Raw genomic sequence first — 24,242 nt, 5'->3', positions numbered from 1 at the left:
TGATCTACGAGCCGAGGCATGAGCCACCGCACCTGGCCATCTCTGTACTTTCAACTTAATATTGCTATGAACCTAGAACTGCTCCAGACAATAGTCTATTAATGGTAGCTCACATCTGTAATCCCAGAACTTTGGGAGGACAAGGCAGGCAGATTTGCTTTGAGTTCAGGAGTTAGGAACCAGCCTGGGTAACACGGCAAAACCCTGTCCTTACTAAAAAAATATACAAAAATTAGCCAAGCATGGTGTCTTGTGCCTGTAGTCCGAGCTACTCAGGAGGGTGAGGCTGGAAGATCACTTGAGCCCAGGAGGCAGAGGTTGCAGTGAGTCAAGATCGCGCCACTGCATGCCAGTCTGGGTGACAGAGTGAAACTCTGCCTCAGAAAAAAAGAAAAACAAAAAGAAAAGAAAATAGTTTATTAAAAGCAATAATCCATGCTCACTTTAACAGCATGTATACTAAAAATTGGAACAATACAGAGATTAGCACTGACCCTGCCCAGGCTGACATGCACATTTGTGAAATGTTCCGTATTTAAAATAATAATGAGAATCTGATGTTCTTGTATCAGTGTTCCCCACTATTACATTTGTTCTTTTAATGAGTCACCTAGTGATACAGGTTTCTGGGAGATAATATACCCATGATTATCAGGATTCCTTCTTTCCTTCCTTCCTTCCTTCCTTCCTTCCTTCCTTCCTTCCTTCCTTCCTTCCTTCCTTCCTTCCTTCCTTCCTTCCTTCCTTCCTTCTTTCCCTCCCTCCCTCCCTCCCTCCCTCCCTCCCTCCCTCCTTTCTTTCTCTCTCTCTCTCTCTCTCTCTCTCTCTCTTAGTTTTCTCTGTTGCCCAGGCTGGAGTGCAGTGGTGTAATCTCGGCTCACTGCAGCTTCTGCCTCCCAAGTCAAGCGCTTCTCCTGCCTCAGCCTCCCGAATAGCTGGGACTACAAGCGCATGCCACCACACCCAGCTGATTTTTTTTTTTTTTTTTGAGACAGAGTCTCGCTGTGTCGCCCAGGCTGGGGTGCAGTGGCGCAATCTCGGCTCACTGCAAGCTCCGCCTCCTGGGTTCACGCCATTCTCCTGCCTCAGCCTCCGAGTAGCTGGGACTATAGGCGCCCGCCACCACGCCCGGCTAGGTTTTGTATTTTTAGTAGAGACGGGGTTTCACCATGTTAGCCAGGGATGGTCTCGATCTCCTGACCTCGTGATCCACCCGCCTTGGCCTCCCAAAGTGCTGGGATTACAGGCTTGAGCCACCGTGCCCGGCCTCCCAGCTGATTTTTGTATTTTTAGTAGAGACAGGGTTTCACCATATTAGCCAGGCTGGTCTCGAACTCCTGACCTCAGGTGGTCTGCCCACTTTGGCCTCCCAAAGTGCTGGGATTACAGGTATGAGCCACGGTGCCTGGCCAGGATTTCTTTTATTAATTTTTATTTTTGAGACAGGGCCTTGCTCTGTTACCCAGGTTCGAGTGCAGTGGCACAATAATAGCTCACTGCAACCCCAGGTAATCCTCCCACCTCAGCCTCCTGAGTAGCTGGGAATACAGGTGCACGCTAGCGCACCTGGCTAATTTTTTTAAAATGTAGAGACTGGGCAGGGGAGTGGTTTCCCTATGTTACCCAGGCTGGTCTTGAACTCCTGAGCTCAAGCGATCCACCCACCTTGGCTTCCCAAAGCATGGGATTACAGGCGTGAGCCACCACATCTGGCCTACCAGGATTTCTTTTCTTTTCTTTTTTTTTTTTTTTTGAGGCGGAGTCTCACTTTGTTGCCCAGGCTGGAGTGCAGTGGTGCGATCTCAGCTCACTGCAAGCTCCGCCTCCCGGGTTCACGTCATTCTCCTGCCTCAGCCTCCCGAGTAGCTGGGACTTCAGGTGCCCACCACTGCACCCGGATAATTTTTAGTATTTTTAGTGGAGACGAGGTTTCACTGTGTTAGCCAGGATGGTCTAGATCTCCTGACCTCGTGATCCTCCCGCCTCGGCCTCCCAAAGTGCAGGGATTACAGGCGTGAGCCACCGCGCCCGGCCACCAGGATTTCTTAATCCTCAACACTCTTGTCTGAATCCACATTCATTGCCTGAACTCAAATGCAGTGGAGACCTATTTTCACATCAGCCTTAAATTAACCCTGCAAAACACTGACATGCTCTGCGCAGTCTGGCAGGACAGCAAACCATGCTCTTTTTCACCTTTTATAACCAGTGTACAAAATAGGATTATCATTTCCCCACAAACATCCAGAAATAACTAGAACTTTACCAGGAATAAACTGTTAGGTGCCTTACATGCAGCAAAGTTCTTCTGAGGTCAGAGGAAAAGTAATATTTGCTGAAGACCTAGTATTCAGGCATTTGACAGGTGTTTTGCACACACAATCTCATTTCATGCCTCTGTGACCATGTCTACCTTATGGCTAGGGAAACTAAAGTTGCCCAAGGATACTTGGCTAGCTAGTGGCAGAGGCAGAAAGAAGCAAACCCAGATATTTTTGGCTCCACGTGCCTTTTCTTCAGAGGAGCTACCTCGACCTGCATTCAAACACTGCCACAATTTTCCCTGGCACTTGCCTGGGGTATGCTCCACAGTGGGGTCCATTTGCAGTGATTTCTGATTTTCCATATTTTAGAATTTTCCTGTTACTTGCAATATGTCTTCTGTTCTTATGAAACTGCCCAAAACCAGGGCAATGGAGGTTTTATTTTCTTGAAAAAAGGATCTTTTTTGTAGGGCCTGGATGGTGGGGGTGGAGGTTGGGTAAGGGCAATGAAGGGAGACTGGTTTTTTATTCTGCGTACTTCCATAATGTTTGATTATTTTATGGTTAGAATGTATTCATGCATTACTTTTTTTTTGAAAAACAGAGAAGGGGCCAGGTGCGGTGGCCGACACCTATAATCCCAGCACTTTGGAAGGCCGAGGCGGGTGGATCACAAGGTCAGGAGTTCAAGACCAGCCTGATCAACGTGGGGAAACCCCGTCTCTATTAAAAATCCAAAAATTAGTCGGGCATGGTGGCACACACTATAATCCCAGCTACTCAGCAGGCTGAGGCAGGAGAATTTCTTGAACCCAGGAGGTGGAGGTTGCAGTGAGCCTAGATCACACCACTACACTCCAGCCTGGGCAACAGGGCAAGAGAGACTCCGTCTCAAAAAAAATTAATTAAAAAAAAAAAGAGAGAGAGAGAAGGAAAAAAAGCAGCTTTCTAGGCAAATACATGAAAACAATGTAGAAAGAGCCACAAAGGAGTATATATTCTATTTTTACGTTATATTTATAGTAATTTGAAGATAAAGACCTCTGTTGAGAGGAAAAAAAGAGGACCAGAGTTTCGTTATATGAATATTTGCTTCTCTTTGTCCCTCACACCCTACACACAGAAACACAAACAAAAGCCTCTCATTGTTTCCCCTGACGGAACAACGATGACTAAGTGGCTGCATAAATCATCCAGAGTTACCAAAACTTCATTCCCAGTCATTTGACACCATTTAGGGAGGACTGTGTTGGAAATGTGCAGCTGTTAAAGTCCCCACAACTCCCACTTAAGAATTAGGAGGCGTAAGAACAGGAAAGTGGTCAATGCTACAGTTTCTAAGTGGAATATGGGTGTTTCATTTAAACAGTTATTCCATCAGTTTGAGGGTGAAAATACACTTCTCCCTTCCTTTATCATAACTCGGGAACAGACTGTTTTCAAACTAAATTCAAGGCAAAAAGATTGAAAATTTTAGAGTTTGACTTGCGAATTAGAACCCGATGAATTTATTCACAATCCTGTAAACAACTCTACAGTAAGGTTTGTACTGGTAAACTGCAGTGCTGTGGGGTTAATTTCACAGAAATGAAGAAGGGGTTAATAATCTCACCCTGATTATTCAGTATCTACTGAGAAGAGTTTACCACAGAGACACAAGACAATAGAGACTGCATGCCACGTCCCCCACTGCTATGACGTACTCACACTGCTTTCAAACCACATTAATACCATGTATTGTGAATGCGCTACTCATTCTAGTTATTCGGGCAAAAAATATCTTGTTAGTTGGCAAGAGCACCTCAAACCTCTTTTCAATCATCAGCAGTTAGTACTCTACTTTCCCTTGCTCACACCACCTGAATAATCAGGAATGCCTCCGTATTCATCAGTGCCTCCTTCATGGGGCAAATTGTGTATACTATACATATACATATATACACACATATGCCCATATATATGTATATACATATATAGAGCTATATACTTATATGTGCATGTGTGTGTGAGTGTGTGCACCTGTGTGTGCATGTGTGTGTGCTTGTGTGTGTGTGTGTATATAGTGGCATGCACCATATAACAACATTTCCTTGAACCACAAACCACATATACAACAGTGGTCCCATGAGATTATAACACCATAGGCCGGGCACAGTGCCTCACGCCTGTAATCCCAGCACTTTGGGAGGCCGAGGTGGGCGGATCACCTGAGGTTAGAAGTTTGAGACCAGCCTGGCCAACATGGTGAAACCCCATCTCTACTAAAAATACAAAAATTAGCTTGGTGTGGTGGCGCACGCCTATAATCCCAGCTACTCGGGAGGTTGAGGCAGGAGAATCGCTTGAACCTGGGAGGCGGAGGTTGCACTGAGCCGAGATCACGCCACTGTATTCCAGCCTGGGCAGCAGAGTGAGACTCTGTCTAAATAAATAGATTATAACATCATATTTTTACTGCACTTTTTCTGTTTTTAGATATGTTTAGATACTCAAATACCATTGTGTGACCACTGCCTACAGTATTTAGTACAGTAACATGGTGCACAGGTTTGCGGCCTAGGAGGAATCAGCTGCACTATATAGCCTAGCCATACCATCTAGGTTTGTGGTAAGTACACTTGATGATGCGCACACAGTGATGAAATTGCCTAACGCTTTACTCGGAATGTATTCTCCATGGTTAAGTAATACATGACCGTGGGTGTGCGTGTGTGTGTGTGTGTGTGTATATATATATTCGTGTGTCTTAAGAAACTGAGAGTTATATACATTTTCTCTCTTTTTTTTGAGACAGAGTCTTGCTCTGTTGCCCAGGCTGGAGTGCAGTGGCAGGATCTCAGCTCACTGCAACCTCCACCTCCAGGTTCAAGTGATTCTCCTGCGTCAACCTCCCAAGTAGCTGGTAGTACAGACACCTGCCACCATGCCTGGCTAATTTTTGTGTTTTTAGTAGACACAGGGTTTCACCATGTTGGCCAATCTGGTCTCGAACTCCTGACCTCAGGTGATCCGCCTGCCTTGGCTTCCCAAAGTGTTGAGATTACAGACGTGAGCCACTGTGCCCAGCCAGATTTTCCTTTTGCCTGCCTTTCTGTTTTTTTATCTGATGTTTAAAAAATCAAATTATTCCGTGACAGCCTTGTTCTTTATAAACATTTAAATCTAATTATACGTTTAAGATCTGCTCAACAAGTTGAGTAGATTTGCTATAATTATTGTAACTACATTATGTTCACCTATTTGATATTTTTACTTCATTTTCTTGGCTCTTAAGACTTTTTTTTTTAAGAAAAACTGTGCTTTTTAGGGAGTTTCTTAATTTATTGATTTAGTTTGCCTTTTTTTAAACAATACAGAAATTTATTATTTTACATAACAAGAAGTAGTACAGCAGTGGGGCGGCTTTGCAGTTGGTTAACTCAGTGGTTCAGTGTTGTCAAGGACACAGATTCTTTCCATTTGTTCCCTGGTCATCCCAACCGAATTGGCTTTTGTCCTCCAGTTTGTCCCTTCATGTGCTCCTCGGCAACTTCTCTTCCTGATGATTAGGCTTGGGTTTCTCTCTCTCTGCAGTTCCCAGTGCCTACTCCTGTTTGCTTACCTAAAGGAGTCTTGCCTCAGGAGATCTGAGGTCTGGGGCTTGGAGCTTCTGGCCTGGCCTCCACCCTGCCTCTCCAGAAGGTTATCTGATCTGACTCCAGCTGGCATAGCTCTGGGCCCCAATGCCCCTCTCCTGGCCTCGTCTTGAGAATTAATTCACATCTTTTTTTTCTTTCTTTCTTTTTTTTTTTTTTTTGTCAGAGTTTCGCTCTTGTTGCCCAGGCTGGAGTGCAGTGGCACAATCTTGGCTCACTGGCTCATTGCAACCTCCGTCTCCTGGGTTCAAGCAATTCTCCTACATGAGCCTCCCAAGTAGCTGAGATTACAGGCATATACCATGGGGTTTCACCATGTTGGCCAGGCTGGTCTTGAACTCCTGACCTCATGTGATCCACCCACCTTAGCCTCCCAAAGTGTTGGGATTACAGGAGTGAGCCATGGCACCTGACCTAATTCACGTCTTGAATTAAAAACCATAAGCAGCTCAGGGATGAAATTCATTGTCTAGTCCTCATTATCTGTGCACTCCATTCCTTCCTTGCCTCTGAGGACACCCCACTCCCCTGGTTTTTCTGGATCTCCAGCATACCCTGCTGCTTCTCTTCTGGCCTGAAAGTCTCCCAACATTCAGATGGGTTCTCACAAAATATTCTCTCCCCTGGGAAAAGTTACCCTTTTGTGGCTTCTCCTCTCACTCTTTGTAGATCCTTCTTTACCTTACCTAGGGATTGATTCAGGCCTCATCTCCAACCACAGTTTGTCACCTGAATATTCGGTCATTACTGTGAGTTGAATGTGCCCTTAGCTGAATGCCCCCACCTTCCCTGCCCAGATCTGTCATTGTGCACATGCTGTTAACATTACAATTCTATTCAAATATTGTTTAAAGCTAAGAACTGAGAAATGGTGGGATTATATTCAATACAAGTCACTTTTTTTAAGTACATGGATCAAAAGTGAAGAAGTAAAATTACTGGGGCTTGCATTTAGTTATAAGACCCACTGAAGTGGATAAAATTAATGGGAAAACAACAGCTCTAGCTCCAAAAAGGAAAGGGCTGAATTTCAGAGATCGACTGGATAAGACATGACAATTAAATGAAATGTGTGATTTTTTTTTTCCTTTTTTCTTCTGGATCCTGTATATTAAAAACCTACAAAGGGTATTATTGGAATAACTGGGAAAGTCTGAATATGAACTGTGTTTTCAATACTACTATTGTATTAATGTAAAATTTCCTGAGATACTTATTTTATAGTTACATAGGATGAATATTTTTATTCTTAGGAGATACATGCCGAAGTATTTTTGGATGAAGTGTCACAGTGTCTATAGTTAACTCTTAAATGGTTCGGCAAACGATTTTTAAAAAATAGAACGTAAATGCAGTAAAATTTAATTCATAAATCTGAGTGAACATCTGGTGACATATGGTGTCCATTGTACTACTTACAGCTTTTCTATCTTTGAAATTTTTCAAAATAAAAAGTCGTGAAAAAGCCGTGACAGGTGGACAGTCACCACTCTGACATAAGGACTGTGTGTGTGTGTATGTAGGGGGTATCATAGTTTAAGTTTATATTTAGAAACTTTAGCAGTATAATCATTCAAGAAAGAAGATCACATCATTTTCTATTTAAAACCTCCATTAACAATCTAGTGGGTGAAAGGGCTGGTGAGTGATGCTGCTTCCTGAAGGCAGAGGCTGCCTCTATCCCCTCTCTGAAGCCTCCACCACTTGCACAGAACCCTGTTTGCAGGGTACAGGCCCCACAGATGAAGTTGGCCATGACTCTCACTGCCGTAACTGCTCAGGTACAGGCACAGTTCAGTTGCCTGTATCTCTTGGGTTGGGTCATCCTAGGAGGTGGGGAGTAACATGTCAGTCCTGCCAGTTGTCAGGCTCTGGTCTAGACTCTCACATATGTTATCACATTCCATCTGCACAGCCTCCTGGTGAGGGAGGAATTATCATCCCCATCTACAAATGAGAAAACGAAGCCCAGGAGTGGTTTTCAGCCAAAGTCACAAAGCTGGTAAGTGGTGGAGCTGGGATTCCAGTGGAATCTTTCCACCAGAGAAAACCTAACAAATACAGTAACAAAGCTGGTCTGTCTCACTCCACATGTCCTAACTGGAACATGACATGTCAATCCCAGATAATTTACAAAGTCATCAACTGGGTTTCAGAACAAATTTGCCCGTTTGCTATGGAGAAGCTGAAGTCCTCTAAGCCTGTGTTCATCAACTAGAGGGTTGTCCAGATCCCACTGCTGCCCACTGTGTTTTTGACACAAGTCAAATCAGTTTGGCTACATTGTTTGCTGCTCGCTATCACCGTATTGAAGATTTGTCAGGGGCTCTGCTATTGCAGCTGTACTTCAGGGTATGAATCCATTCAGTGTTTGCTTTCTCACCTCTCTCTAGGTTGGTAATGCTAGGTGTTCATTGTGGTTGTTGTTTGGGTTTATTTTTAGAAAGTGACTCAGGAATTAATTTCCTGAATTTCAATTACCTTGCTTCTTACAGTTGGTCCTTCAGGTCCAGTAATTTCAACATTCTGGATATTTTTTCTTTGTGAAAATGTAATTGAAACTAGATACGAACTTTATTTTCATTTTTTTTCTTTCTCAAAGAAAGGCTATTTTAAAAATTTAAAGTAATACTTTTTTTTTTTTTTTTTTTTTTTTTGAGATGGAGTCTCGCTCTGTCACCCAGGCTGGAGTGCAGTGGCCGGATCTCAGCTCACAGCAAGCTCCGCCTCCCGGGTTCACGCCATTCTCCCGCCTCAGCCTCCCAAGTAACTGGGACTACAGGCGCCTGCCACCTCGCCCGGCTAGTTTTTTGTATTTTTTTAGTAGAGACGGGGTTTCACCATATTAGCCAGGATGGTCTCGATCTCCTGACCTCGTGATCCGCCCGTCTCGGCCTCCCAAAGTGCTGGGATTACAGGCTTGAGCCACCGCGCCCGGCCGCAGTAATACATTTATGTATTTGTTTTATTTATTTATTTAGTTTATTATTGTTATTATTTTTTGAGATGGAATCTCGCTCTGTGGCCCAGCCTGCAGTGCAGTGGCGCAATCTCGGCTCATTGCAATCTCCGCCTCCTGAGTTCAAGCAATTCTCCTGCCTCAGCCTCCCAAGTAAATGAGATTACAGGCACCTGCCACAACGCCCAGCTAATTTTTGTATTTTCAGTAGAGATGGGGTTTCACCATGTTGGCCAGGCTGGTCTCGAACTCCTGACCTCAAGTGATCCACCCACCTTGGCTTCCCAAAGTGCTGGGATTATAGGTGTGAGCCACTGCACCCGGCCTATTTATTTGTTTTAATTTTGATTGATTGATTTTTTTTTTTAGATTGACTGCTCCTTGTGGAGCAGGGCTAACCCATAGGCAGTGAGCCCAGAGTTGCCTAAAAGTAACATTATTTTAATCAGATCAAAATCTATAATAAGAGCTACTACTAATGCTATGCCAGAAATTGTGCTAAGTGATTTCTATGTATTATGTCATTTGCTTCTTGCAACAACCTTGTGGGTAGGTATTCTTCTGAGCCTTAGGGGATGTTAAGTAACTTGCCCAGGTCAGTCAGCTAATACACAGCTGAGGTAGAGCTGAGACTGGAACTCAAATCTAGCTAACACCAAAGTGTAAGTTCTTAATCATAGCTGTCTCCTAATTATAAAAACATATGTGCTCATTGTAAAAATATTTGGAAAATATGGAAAGTCTGAAGAAGAAATAAAATTCCTCTGAAATCCTATCTACCAAAAGCAATCACCAGTAACATTGTCGTTCAACCTTTTTCTCTGCACATATATCTTTTGCCTATATATGATATACATTTTTGCATATAATGTTCAGTCAAAAGCAGGAAACAAGACAACACTGAATAATCCTGCTTCTTAAAAATATGTGGAAATGATATATAAATAAGAATTTTACTCCACATTAATATTTATTTATTTATTTATTTGAGATGGAGTCTCACTCTGTCACCCAGGCTGGAGTGCAGTGGCGTGATCTTGGCTCACTGCAACCTCTACCTCTTGGGTTCAAGTGATTCTCCTGCCTCAGCCTCCCGAGTAGCTGGGATTACAGGTGCCCACCACCACACCCAGCTATTTTTTATATTTCTAGTAGAGATAGGGTTTCACCATCTTGGCCAGGCTGGTCTGGAACTCCTGACCTCAAGTGATCTGCCTGTTTTGGCCTCCCAAAGTGCTGGGCTTACAGGCATGAGCTATCACACCCGGCCCTTCATCATGTTTTTTAAACTTAACATTTAACATAACATTTAAATTATATATATAATATATTATTTTATTTACATATATATATATAGAGAGAGAGAGCGCTCCTACTACATGCCAGCTGAAGTGCTAGGCACAAGGAGAGTGGTGAGCAAAAGAGGCACAGTCGCATCCTTCAGTGGGTGAGCAATCTAGTGGAGGAGATAAGCATTAATCCACTGATCACAAAAAATTTAATCCATACTGTGATTAGAAGGGAAGACACATGATGCTGACAGCACACACCACTGGAGAGACCTGTCCTGGTCTGAGGGATTAAGGACAATATCTCTGAGAAAATGATTCTGGGTTTGAGAGCTGAGCGAAATGTAGAAGCTAGCTGAGCAAAGAGGCTGCATAAGAGCATTGGCAGCAGTGGGAGCAATGAGTGCAAAGGTCCTGTGCCAGGAAAGAGCACAAGGCATTTGAGGAACAGTCAGTGTTGCTATAGCAGCTGTAGCACAGAAAGCAAGAGGGTATAGGAGCTGGGAGGCAGGAGTTCTGGATTAGCCCCTGCAGACCTCATTGAAGATCTTGATCTTTATGCTAAAATGCAAAGCAATTGAAGGATTGTACACAGGATGAGCTCTGAGCTTGGCAAAGATTTCTCTGCCTACAATGTGGAGAACAAGCAGGAGGTGGGCAAGACTATAAGAACTGTAATAACCCTGGTGAGAGATGACAGCAGCCCGGACCAGGGAGATAAAAAAAGTGAACAAGTCTGATATGCTAGAGGATAAAATTTTGAGGACTGGTGATCAATTGGCTAAGGAAGGGTGAGAGTGAAGAAGAAGGAGGTGGCAGGATGCTGCCTGGTTTCTGGCTTGCAGGACTAGAGACCCAGTCTCTGCATCAGGAATACTGGTGGAGAAGCAAGTTTGGAGGAAAGAGTCCAATCATAAAGCTGGGCTAGAAAATCTTTTATTTTATTTTATTTTATTTTTTTAGACAGTCTTGCTCTGTTGCCCAGGGGGGAGTGCAGTGGTGCGATCTCCACTTACTGCAACCTCTGCCTACTGAGTTCAAGTGATTCTAATGCCTCAGCCTCTCAAGTAGCTGGGATTACAGGCATGTGCTAACACGCCTGGCTAATTTTTAGTAGAGACAGGGTTTTGCCACGTTGGCCAGGCTGGTCTCAAACTCCTGGCCTCAAGCCTTCCCAAAGTACTGGGATTACAAGTGTGAGCCACCATGCCTTGTCCAATTTTTACAATCTTGTTTATTTGTCTGTTTGTTTTGAAATGGAGTCTTGCTCTGTCCCCCAGGCTAGAGTGCAGTGGTGCAATCTTGGGTCATTGTAACCTCTGCCTCCCAAGTTCAAGTGATTCTCCTGCCTCAGCCTCCTGAGTAGCTAGGACTACAGGCATGTGCCACTACACCCAGCTAATTTTTGTATTTTTAGTAGAGATGGAGTTTTATCATGTTGGTCAGGCTGGTCCTGAACTCCTGACCTCAGGTGATCCACCCACCTTGGCCTCCCAAAATGCTGGAATTACAGGTGTGAGCCACTGCGCCTGGCCTCAATCTTGGCTTAATTAAAAATTAGAAATGTAGGAGTTAGGCCAGGAGCGGAGGCTCACGCCTGTAATCCCAGCACTTTGGGAGGCTGAGGCAGGTGGATCACCTGAGGTCAGGAGTTCGAGGCCAGCCTGGCCAACATGGTGAAACTCGGTTTCTACTAAAACTAACAGAAATTAGCCGGGCGTGGTGGCGGGAGCTTGTAGTCCCAGCTACTCGGGAGGTTGAGGCAGGAGAATCTCTTGAATCCAGGAGGCAGAGGTTGTGGTGAGCCGAGATTGCGCCATTGCACTCCAGCCTGGTCAACAAGAGCAAAACGCCGTCTTAAAAAAAAAAAAAGTAGGAGTTAATTTCCAAATATTTGTGAATTTCCTAAATTTCATTCTATTACTCTAATTTCACTCCAGTCAATCAGAAAACATTGTATGATTTCAATCTACTGATTCAAACCAGAAAAGAAAAGAAAATTATTTATTTAGTTAGTTTTCCCTTTTATCTTCCAGGTTGTAAGCATGGCACATGGTGGTGGTAAATAAAAGGACCAAAGGGCAGTCCACAGATTAATTTACTGGTCAAAGAGGGAAACACAACTTTGTAATGGGAGACATCAGACTGTGACCATTTGACTGCACTGATCAATCTTGGCCTCACTATCAGTGGAGCAACCAGATATTTTGTGCACCTGATGTAATTCAGTAAGAAGGATACAGCATAACCTATAAAATTTCTTACCAAAATTGTGTAACCTGAATCTAAGCAACCATTTAGATCTAACTACCAGCTTACAGGAAATACAAGAAATAGAGGAACAGGGGCAGGTCATCACAAGGAAACCATCAGACAAATCCAGAATGTAGGACATTCTACAGGACAAACTGACTTAGTTTCTTCATCAAGTCAATGGCATTAAGAAAAAGTAGAGGGGCTGGGGGTATTTAAGATTGTTCTAGATTATAAGAGATTTAAGAATAAAAAACAAACAGTGCGTGGACTTTGTTGGACTCTAGTTTGAACATAGAAGCTGTAAAATGACATTATGGAGACAATTGGGAAAATCTGAATACAGATTAGGTATTAGATTATATTAAGAAATTGTTAATTTGGGCCGGGCGCGGTGGCTCACGCCTGTAATCCCAGCACCTTGGGAGGCCGAGACGGGCGGATCACGAGGTCAGGAGATCGAGACCATCCTGGCTAACACGGTGAAACCCCGTCTCTACTAAAAAGTACAAAAAACTAGCTGGGCGAGGTGGTGAGCGCCTGTAGTCCCAGCTACTCGGGAGGCTGAGGCAGGAGAATGGCGTAAACCCGGGAGGCGGAGCTTGCAGTGAGCCGAGATCCGGCCACTGCACTCCAGCCTGGGCGACATAGCAAGACTCCGTCTCAAAAAAAAAAAAAAAAAAAAAAAAAAAAAGAAATTGTTAATTTAGCTAGAAGTGATAATGGTCTCTCTCGATGCACAGCCAGGGTTCAGAATCTCTGGACTGAATCTAGTAGGACTCAGGCAGCAGAACTGGGTGTTTGCAAGACCAAAAGTATTCATAATCTCGCTAGATTGATCTCAGCAATGGGGAGAAAAACTCCGCTACAGGAATATCTCTGGATAAGAAGTGGCTGCTAGCCGGGCGCGGTGGCTCACGCCTGTAATTCCAGCACTTTGGGAGGCTGAGGCGGGCAGATCACGAGGTCAGGAGATCGAGACCACCCTGGCTAACCTGGCGAAACCTCGTCTCGACTAAAAATACAAAAACAATTAGCTGGGTGTGGTGGCAGGCGCCTGTAGTCCCAGCTACTCGGGAAGCTGAGGCAGGAGAATGGCGTGAACCTGGGAGGTGGAGCTAGCAGTGAGCTGAGATGGCGCCACTGCACTCCAGCCTGGGTGACAGAGCGAGACTCCGTCTCAAAAAAAAAAAAAAAAAAAAAAAAAGAGGTGGCTGCTGAAGTTAATGATGCCTGAAAATTAGGATTGGCAAGTTTGGAATTCATAAAATTTCCAGTAAGCCCAACAGCTTCTTGTAAGTATGTGGATTTCATGGCAGTGAAAGTTGTTCTGGGGACCCCAAGGATCTAAAGTTATGGTTCTTTTCAAAAATCAGTGAATGAGCTGCCATACTTTTCACCTGCTCAATATCACTGTCCAGAAAGAAACTGACCCTTTCTGTTGGTGTTTTGGTAAAACTTCAGCACTGGTCAGTTCACTTATACAGTTCCTTCCTTATGTCCAGGCACTCAGTGGGAAGAATGTGAAAAAGTCTGCATTAGTACATGAGGTTTTAAATTTTGCTTTAGAATAAGGTGTGTTTGTATATGTGTGAGCTGAAGTTCCTGCCACCTTGAAATAAAAAACAGTTGTGATGGTTTGGACTCCTTTTTCTTTCCCCTGCTAATTTAACTATTCATAAAATATATTTTGCCCTTCCTAATTATCTCACCCTAGTAAAATCAACCAGCAATTGAACTGCTGGATCATCACAGTTTGGATGGCCACTTTCCTAGTTCCACTGACCTTGGTCCAGGAACACTGTGGACAGTGAGGTTAATGAATCTAATTTAGTTTTCACTTCTCTCATCTTGATGTAGAGCTTGCAGCCCCAGATCCTACATTTCTAAGTATTGAGGAAAGGAGAGGAGGGAATTTATATTATTGAGTAGCCATTATTGGTCAAGCATTATACTATTTTACCTATGTTCACTCATTTAATTGGGGACAAATGTAATTTAGTAGTTAAGAGTACTGGCTCTAAAAAATGAAATCAGAGAGAGAAATGGGGATGTGAATCTGGAAAAATGTCAATAATTATTGACTTTAAATGGAGAGATACAGGTACTGTGTACCATTCTTTCAACTTTTGAAAATTTTCATAATAAACATAATGTCCTCAAACAGTTAAACCAGCCAGGCATGGTGGCTCACGCCTGTAATCCCAGCACTTGGGGAGGTCAAGGTGGGAAACTCGCCTGAGCCTAGGAGTTGGAATCTGCAGGGAGCTATGACTGTACCTTTGCACTCCAGTCTGGGTGACAGAGCAAGACCCTGTCTCTTAAAAAAAAAAAGTTAAACATAATTATCATATTACTAGCATATGACAACTAGGAACATATATTTTTAAGAAAAATGAAAACATACAACTACACATACAAACTTGTACACAAAGATTCATAACAGCATTGTTTATGTATTTATTCATTTATTTTGAGACGGACTCTCCTTACCTTGTGATCTGCCCTCCTCGGCCTCCCAAAGTGCTGGGATTACAGGTGTAATCGTGCCACTGCGCCCAGCCGTATTTATTTTTTAACATTTAAAAGAGACAACAGGTTGGGTGTAGTGGCTCATGCCTGTAATGCCAGCATTTTGGGAGGCTGAGGTGGGTGGATCACCTGAGGTCAGGAGTTTGAGACCAGCCTGGCCAACATGGTGAAACCCCATCTTTACTAAAAATACTAAAATTAGCCGGGCATGGTGGGGCACACCTGTAGTCCCAGCTACTTGGGAGGCTGAGGCATGGAGAATTGCTTGAACCCCAGAGGCAGAGGTTGCAGTGAGCCGACATCATGCCACTGCACTCCAGCTTGGGCAACAGAGCGAGAATTCATCTCAAAAAACAAAAAACAAAACAAAACAAAACAAAACACCAAAAAAACAGTTGATCAAAACAAACAAACAAACAAAAAACAGTGGCACCATCTCAGCTCACTACAGCCTCAACCTCCTGGCCTCAAGCAATCCTCCCACCTCAGCCTCTCCAAGTAGCTTGGACGACAGGTGCATGCCACCATCCCCAGCTAACTTTTTAACTTTTTGTAGAGATGGGGTCTCTCTATGTTCCCCAGACTGGTCTCCAACTCCTGGGATCAAGTGATCCTCTAGAGTCCACCTCTTGAATTGCTGGGATTACAGGTGTAAGCCATGATACTCAGCCAATGTGTCAATTTTTAAAAAAAGTTAGCTATTATTGATTATCCAACAACCCTAGAGGTAGTACTATTTCTGTTTTCAGATGAGGACTCTGACACCCAGAAAAGTTGACACTTTGTCCGAGGTCATGAACCTAGTACAAAGCAGGAGCAAGCATTTTTTTTTTTTTTTTTAGACGGAGTCTGACTCTGTTGCCCAGGCTAGAGTGCAGTGGCGTGATCTCAGCTCACTGCAAGCTCCATCTCCCGGGTTCACACCATTCTCCTGCCTCAGCCTCCTGAGTAGCTGGGACTACAGGCGCCCAACACCATGCCCAGCTAATTTTTTTTTGCATTTTTAGTAGAGACGGGGTTTCACAGTGTTAGCCAGAATGGTCTTGATCTCCTGACCTTGTGATCCACCCGTTTCAGCTTCCCAAAGTGCTGGGATTACAGGCGTGAGCCACCACACCCGGCCAAGCAGGAGCAAGCATTCTAATAACATATCTGACTGCAAAAGCCAGGCTTCTCTACCATGTGATTTTGCCTGCTGGTGTAGACATGTCTTTTGTGGTATAATAAGCCTTCATAGAAGGTGCTCTAAGAATTAAGTAACTGCATGCAAAAAATCAATATGCTACAAAAATACACTTCTAATGTGACATAGCCTTTTATGCCAAAGTGATATTTATTTAATATTCCCCCAGTTTCTCTAGATTGATCATTTGCTACAAAGGGGATCAATAAGATCCCAATTTGTCTTTGTGAAAAATAAATGAAGTGGACTTTCCCTCTATTCATGTGGTATTTCTAAATGGCCTTGAGCTATTTATAGTCAAGTTAATGGAATTAATACTATACCATCAAAAACATATAGCATATTATCTAAAGTGCAGCACGAACACTTTCCTCTTTGTGTTACAGTCATTGACATATACAGATGCTGCTCCATTTACGATGGTGTTATGTTCGGATAAACCCATCATATTGAAAATATCATAAGTCAAAAACTTTCAATTTATGATGGACTTATCTGCAATACTATCATAAATCTAGAAAGGTTCTGAATGCATGTCACTTTCACCATCATAAAAGTTGAAAAATCCACTTTGGGAGGCTGAGGCAGGCAGATCACAAGGTCAGGAGATCGAGACCATCCTGGTTAACACGGTGAAACCCCGTGTCTACTAAAAAAAAATACAAAGAATTAGCCGGGCGTGGTGGCGGGCACCTGTAGTCCCAGCTACTCGGGAGGCTGAGGCAGGAGAATGGCATGAACCCGGGAGGTGGAGCTTGCAGTGAGCTGAGATCGTGCCACTGCACCTCCAGCCTGGGCGGCAGAGCGAGACTCCGTCTCAAAAAAGAAAAAAAAAAAAAAGGTTGAAAAATTGTTTAGTCAAACCAAGGTTAAATTGGGACCATCTGCATTTCTTTTCTTCTCTGAAAGCTCTTTTAGGGCAGTTGAGGATGCTACACAGAGAATGTATTCACCAAATTGTTTTTAAATGAATGGACAAATACATGCACACCACACACTTCAACAATCATCACCTCTAATATGGCAATACATTTTTCTACAGATTAAGTACTTTGTTTTTTTCCTTCCGAGAAGGAGTCTTGCTCCGTCACCCAGGCTAGAGTGCAGTGGCGCAATCTCAGCTCACTGCAACCTCCGCCTCCCAGGTTTAAGAGATTCTCCTGCCTTAGCCTCCGGAGTAGCTGGGATTACAGGCGTGCACCACCATGCCCGGATATTTTTTTGTATTTTTAGTAGAGACTGGGTTTTGCCATGTTGGCCAGGCTGGTCTTGAACTCCTGACCTCATGATCTGCCTGCCTCAGCCTCCCAAAGTACTAGGATTACAGGCGTGAGCCACTGTGCAGGGCCCAGAGTAAGTACTTTATGCTAAGGACCAGATGCAGAGTAAGGGTTGAGGTCTTCTTACCCCAGAACAGGGCAAAAAAGCCAAAATAACCCTTATTGATTAAGCCATAAATTCAACCACCAGTTATTTCCAAAAGGTATGAAAGTTAGCATTTAATCACCTTCCCCCACCCCTTTCCCAAACCAGACACACACACACACACACACACACACACACACACACACACACACACACACACACACACATATCCCGCTGGGATTTTCCGGTTTTCCTGCTTCTTCTTTAAACCTGTTAAACAATGTCTGTTTAAGGTTCACAATCTACTATAGGATGTGCTTTAGCTATGTAAGTGGTGCACGCTGCAAAAAGTCTTCCAGTTGCTTTGGTTGAAAAAGTCCCTCTGAACACTTAAACACAGAAACCAGTCCTGGCACATCTGACTGGATTTGAGTTTTATGTGTCCCTGGAGGGAAACTACACACTTGGGAGTCAGTGCCGTGTTTGGTACATACTAAGTATTCAACAAATGTTTGCCGAATCAATGACTGAAATTGTCCACTTTTCTTTGACTCCTGATCATGTTGCCCACACTGTATGTATGTATGTATGTATGTATTTACTTGAGACAGGGTCTCACTCTGTTGGCCCAATTTTCATATTTATTGTAGAGGTGGAGTTTCACCATGATGCCCAGGCTGGTTTCGAACTCGAGCTCAAGGGATCCACCGCTTCAGCCTCCCAAAGTGCTAGGATTGCAGGCATGAACCACCACGTCCAGCCATTGCTCACATTTTATATTACCATTCTCATTTTTTCCAGGGACAGATTTGAGTTCCACTGTTTGGGCTAGGGGCAATGCTTTAGATGAGAAAAGAAGAGGTATGTTTGAAAATCAGTCCACTTAGAGAAAGAAGAAAGTGAAGAGATTTATGAACCACTAGAGTCTTTTTATGCTAAAATATTATCTGAAGGTTTGAGCTCTATGGCGGTCAATTCTCTTTCTTCTGTGGTTATGGTGATATGGAAGGGGAGTGCTGGGAAGGGAAGAGCATGGTCCCTTTAAATGACACAGAAGAAGGGAAGGGAAGTGCTGTGGGGGAGGAGGGCGTGGTCCCTGACTAGGGCTCCACCTCCAGGGACCTAGGTGAGGACAGGCATTTCCTGCCCAAATGTTGCATTTCTTAAAACCACCCAAGTCGTCCTCGTTAGTATAGTGGTGAGTATCCCCGCCTGTCACGCGGGAGACCGGGGTTCGATTCCCCGACGGGGAGGCAGCAGTCCTTTTGCCGGGTGCGGTGGCTCAAGCCTGTAATCCCAGCGCTTTGGGAGGCCGAGGCGGGCGGATCACAAGGTCAGGAGATCGAGACCACGGTGAAACCCCGTCTCTACTAAAAATACAAAAAATTAGCCGGGCGCGGTTGTGGGCGCCTGTAGTCCCAGCTACTCCGGAGGCTGAGGCAGGAGAATGGCGTGAACCCGGGAGGCGGAGCTTGCAGTGAGCCGAGATCGCGCCACTGCACTCCAGCCTGGGCGACAGAGCGAGACTCCGTCTCAAAAAAAAAAAAAAAAAAAGACCACCCAGGCCTGCCACGCCCCCATTCTGTGCCTGTAAAAACCCCAGACCCTAGCAAGGCAGAGACAGAAGCAGCTGGACCTGGAGAAGAGCACCTCAGTGGAGAAATACACAGGCAGCTGGACATCTAGAGGAAGGCACGACAGGCACCAGCATGCAGGCAGGACACTGGCCAGCAAAATAAGGTGGAGTTTGGCTGGAGTAGTAGGAGGAGCGTGCGCCAGACTCCCGGGGAAAACCATCTCCCTTCTGGCTCCCCCATCTGCTGAGAGCTACTTCCACTCAATAAAACCTTGCACTCATTCTCCAGGCCCACTTGTGATCCGATTCTTCCCGTACACCAAGGCAAGAACCTGGGATACAGAAAGCCCTCTGTCCTTGCGACAAGGTAGAGGGTCTAATTGAGCTGGTTAACACAAGCTGCCTAGAGATAGCAAAACTAAAAGAGCATCCTGTAACACACGCCCACTAGGGCTTCAGGAGCTGTAAATGTTCATCTCTAGACACTGCTGTGGGATCGGAGCCCCACAGCCTGCCCGTTTGTATGCTCCCCGAGAAGTCTGAGCATGGGGGCACTGAAGAAGCGAGTCACACCCCCATTGCACGCCCTGCGAGGGGGACAAGGGAACTTTTCCCGTTTCAATGGCCTGGTCCCAAACTGATAGTCCTTTGTTAATGTATGCCCTTGAAGAGGGAAGGGAAGGTAAACCAAGAGGCAAATCCATGACCAGTTTTGAAAGAAAATCCTCAAAGTACAGTTCCTATTGAGCAAAGGTCAGTGATATAATTTTTGAAAACAGGACCCTTTTCACAAGATGGCGCCGAAAGCGAAGAAGGAAGCGCCTGCACCTCCTAAAGCTGAAGCCAAAGCGAAGGCTTTAAAGGCCAAGAAGACAGTGTTGAAAGGTGTTCACATCCACATCAAAAAAAGAAGACTCACACGTCACCCACCTTCCAGAGGCCCATCCAGAGGCCCAAGACACTGTGACTCTGGAGGCAGCCCAAATATCCCCAGAAGAGCGCCCCCAGGAGAAACAAGCTTGACCACCTATGCCATCATCAAGTTTCTGCAGACCATTGAGTCTGCCGTAAAGAAGATAGAAGACAACACCACGCTTGTGTTCACGGTAGATGTTAAAGCCAACAAGCACCAGATCAAACAGGCTGTGAAGAAGGTCTGTGACATTGATGTGGCCAACGTCAACACCCTGATTCGGCCTGATGGAGAGAAGAAGGTATATGTTTGACTGGCTCCTAATTACAATGTTTTGGATGTTGCCAAAAAATTGGGATCATCTAAATTGAGTCCAGCTGGCTAATTCTAAAATATATGTATATCTTTTCACCCTAAAAACAATTTTTTTTTTTTTTAACAGAGGGGAACACTTTAATGTACTCAAAGACTGTGAAAAAATGATGGGCCTCCCAGATGATTTCTCCCTGAGAAATCTCTGCCTAGAGGCAAAATACAGAGGCTAAGTGAGGCAGGATTTTCTACTGTAAAATCTAGAAACACAGGACCTCTTCCTCCATAGTTCACATGAAACTTCACTCATTTCTTCAAAAACCTTTTAATTTGAATACCTTCTATTTACCAAAAACTATTTTAGGTGCTGGAGATCCAAATTAAGGGTTGAAAAGGATGCAAAGCATGAAGAACATCAGGAGATACTCAGAGAAAGTAGCCACCTGGCGTGGTGGCTCATGTCTGTAATCCCAGCACTTTGGAAGGCCGAGGTGGGAGAATCACCTGAGGTCAGGAGTTCGAGACCAGCCTGGCCAACATGGTGAAACCCCCATCTCGAGGCTGGGTGCAGTGGCTCATGCCTGTAATCACAGAACTTTGAGAGGCTGAGGCGGGTGGATCACCTGAGGTCAGGAGTTCAAGACCAGCCTTGCCAACATGGTGAAACACCATCTCAAGGCTGGGCGCAGTGGCTCATGCCTGTAATCCCAGCACTTTGAGAGGCCAAGGTGGGTGGATCGCCTGAGGTCAGGAGTTCGAGACCAGCCTGGCCAACATGGTGAAAACCCATCTCTACTAAAAATACAAAAATTCTTCAGGAAGCCAAGGCAGGCGGATCACCTGAGGTCAGGAGTTCGAGACCAGCCTGACCAACATGGAGAAACCCCCGTCTCTACTAAAAATACAAAATTAGTCACGTGTGGTGGCGTGTGCCTGTAATCCCAGCTACCCAGGAGGCTGAGGCAGGAGGATCGCTTGAACCCAGGAGGTAGACGTTGCAGTGAGCTGAGATTGCACCACTGCACTCCAGTCTGGGTGACAGCGAGACTCCGTCTCAAAACAAAACCAAAAAACCCCCACCAGATAAACTTCTTAAAATAAAACCTCTGCTACTGTACAGAGTTGACAATAAGCATTTAGAAACTTTTACAGCCATTTGACATGGCCATAACATCCAAACCTGAAACCAGTGGACTTGTCAGGTTGAACAGACTATAGACCAATTTGGTTGTTGCCCAGCTCTAGGGATACGTTGCATCTGGTGCAAGCTGCATACTAGTCATGAACAGTAGGACCCTGTTGTCAATCTATGACAGATTGAAAATTAAAGATGTGCTTCATCATAGACATTTGAAAAGCACTGGTCTACACCACACTGTTCTGCTTCATCTCTTATTCAGTCTTCAGGTCATTTCAATCTGGTATCTGCCCTTCACCTGCTGAAAATACCACAGGAAAGGTCACTGACCTTCGTAGGGCTAAATTCAGTGTATTATTTTTTTGTCCCCATTGTATGTGACATCTCTTTAGCATTTGGCACCCTCTGCTTTATAACATCACAGAAGGTATGTTCTCCTCCTACCTCTTTGACAATTCTTTCTTTTTTCTAGGCTTCTCTTCCTTTGCCCACTATTGGACTGTTTCTCTTCTTCTATGATACAGATTTTTTCTGGGTGTCTTATTCATGCTCCACGGTTTTAACTATATACTGTTGATTTCTAATCTCTATTTCCAGGGTTATAAACTTGATGGTACACTAATGTGCTTAAGACATTTACAAAAGAAATCAGTTTAAAGGTGTTTTTTTTTTGTTTGTTTGTTTTTGCAAGATAAGCAGAGAATCAGGGTTTTTTTTTTTTTTTCATTTATCTTTTTAAAAAGTGCTTACTTATTTTTTAAGAGAAGGGGTCTCACTCTGTCACCAAGGCTGCAGAATAGTGATGCAATACTAGCTCACTGCCGCCTCTGACTCCTGGGCTCAAGTGATCCTCCCACCTCAGCCTTCCAAGTAGCTGGGACTACAGCTGGATGTGACCACATTGGCTAATTTTTTAGTGTTTGTGGAGACAAGGACTCATTATGTTGCCCAGGTTGGTCTTGAGGAGGATTACCTGAGCCCAGGAATATAATCCTCCCACCTCAGCCTCCCAAAGTGTTGGGATTATAGGCATGAGCCACTGATCCTGGCCTATGATTGTTTTCAAAAGTATACATTATTTAGCTCCAGAAATCATTTTTATTCCAAATAAAATCATATATTGAATTCTATATATTAAATGTAATAAAAGCAATTTTTAAAAACTGGAGTGGATTTGAGAGGTCCTGAGCTCTATCCACTCAGTCTTTTACTTTCTGGGGCTTCTCAGGTAATTGCTAAGCCACAGAGATTCTTAACTTAGGGTCTCTGGACCACCAAGGAATCCATGGAAATAATTACATCAAAAACTCCATCTTGCTGGGCATGGTGGCTCATGCCTGTAATCCCAACACTTTAGGAAGCCAAGGCAGGAGGATTGCTGAAGCCCAGCAGTTTGAGACCAGCCTGGGCAACAGTGAGACCCCTGTCTCTACACATAATTTAAAAAATCAGCCAGGCGTGGCACCGCACTCCAGCCTGGGTGACAGAATGAGACCCTGTCTCAAACAGACAAAAAACCCCACAAAAATTCCATCTTTATTTTAATTACTGACCAAAACCTAGCTTTCCTTAAATTATGTGTATAGGCAATAAGCCACAGCTATCAGTAGTACCTATGGTTCCCTCATGGATAGAAATCCCTGACACAGGCCAGGTGCAGTGGCTCACACCTGTAATGCTAGCACTTTGGGAGGCTGAGGTGGGTGAACTGCTTCAGAAGCCCAGGAGTTCAAAACCAGCCTAGGCAACATAGTGAAACCCCATCTCCACCAAAATAATAAAATAAAATAAAATAAAAATAAAAATTAGCTAGGTGTGGTAGCGCACACCTGCAGTCCTAGCTACTCGGGAGGCTGAGGTGGCAAGATCACTTGAGCCCAGGAGGTGGAGGCTGCAGTGAGCTATGATTATGCCACTGCACTCCAGCCTGGGTGACAGGCAAGATCCTATCTCAAACAAAAAAAGAAAAAAATGAAATCTCTGACATATGCATGTCATGTTATGTTGTTGCAGAGTATCTCCAAGTATCATTTACGTTCATCCACATATTAATGGTAGTTATCAGACTGCCACTAAATATTATGTAATTTGTTAAAGAAACATATGTATTGTGGTATCACAAGTTTTATACATTAATATAAAAATGTATATTATTCAAAAACATTATTCTGAAGAGGAGTTCATAGTCTTTATCAGATGGCCAAAGGATCTTTGGAAAAAGGTTAGGAAGGCTTGTAGAAACTCATGCCTCCTTGACAATACCCATGTGGAACATGGAGCTCCCAATTGGTTTTTACTGTGGCCCTAGGCCTTCTCCCAAATGATTCAATGGAAGTGGTGGTAAAAAGGTCCTTTTTGTTCTTGATATTAAGGAGATTCTTAGTGAAGAAAGCCTGTTGGAACATTTCAAATAATTCTAGGCTGGGCTCAGTGGCTCATGCCTATAATTCCAGCACTTTGGGAGGCCAAGGTGGGTGGATCACTTGAGGCCAGGAGTTCAAGACCAGCCTGGCCAACATGGCAAAACTTTGTCTCTACTAAAAATACAAAAATCAGCTGGGCACGGCGGTGCTCACCTGTGGTCCCAGCTATTTGGGACGGTGAGGCGTGAGAATCGCTTGAGCCTGGGGGGCGGAGTTTGCAATGAACCAAGATGTAGCCACTGCACTCCAGCCTGGGGGACAGAGAGTGAGACTCTGTCTCAATAAATAAATAAGTAAATAAATAAATATTTGATATTTGAAGGGAAATGCCATTTATTTCCTCTAAGTGCTGTTTAACACTAACTTCTAGGCTGGGTGCGGTGGCTCAAGCCTATAATCC

At 44.2% G+C, this 24,242-nt stretch overlaps 2 non-coding genes across 2 annotated transcripts; both read left to right on the top strand.

Annotated features, from left to right (window-relative positions):
* The first annotated feature begins 435 nt into the window (after nt 1-435).
* LOC126960209 (U6 spliceosomal RNA) lies at nt 436-539 on the top strand. The gene has a single exon (XR_007727788.1). It is a non-coding gene; the product is annotated as a U6 spliceosomal RNA (small nuclear RNA).
* Nucleotides 540-18,661: 18,122 nt separating this feature from the next.
* On the top strand, nt 18,662-18,733 carry TRNAD-GUC (transfer RNA aspartic acid (anticodon GUC)). Its single transcript has one exon. It is a non-coding gene; the product is annotated as a tRNA-Asp (tRNA).
* The last annotated feature ends 5,509 nt before the right edge of the window (nt 18,734-24,242 follow it).

This window comes from Macaca thibetana, chromosome 7 (assembly GCF_024542745.1).
Source record: "Macaca thibetana thibetana isolate TM-01 chromosome 7, ASM2454274v1, whole genome shotgun sequence".
NCBI lineage: Eukaryota > Metazoa > Chordata > Mammalia > Primates > Cercopithecidae > Macaca > Macaca thibetana.
This window is presented reverse-complemented; position numbering and strand designations above follow the sequence as displayed.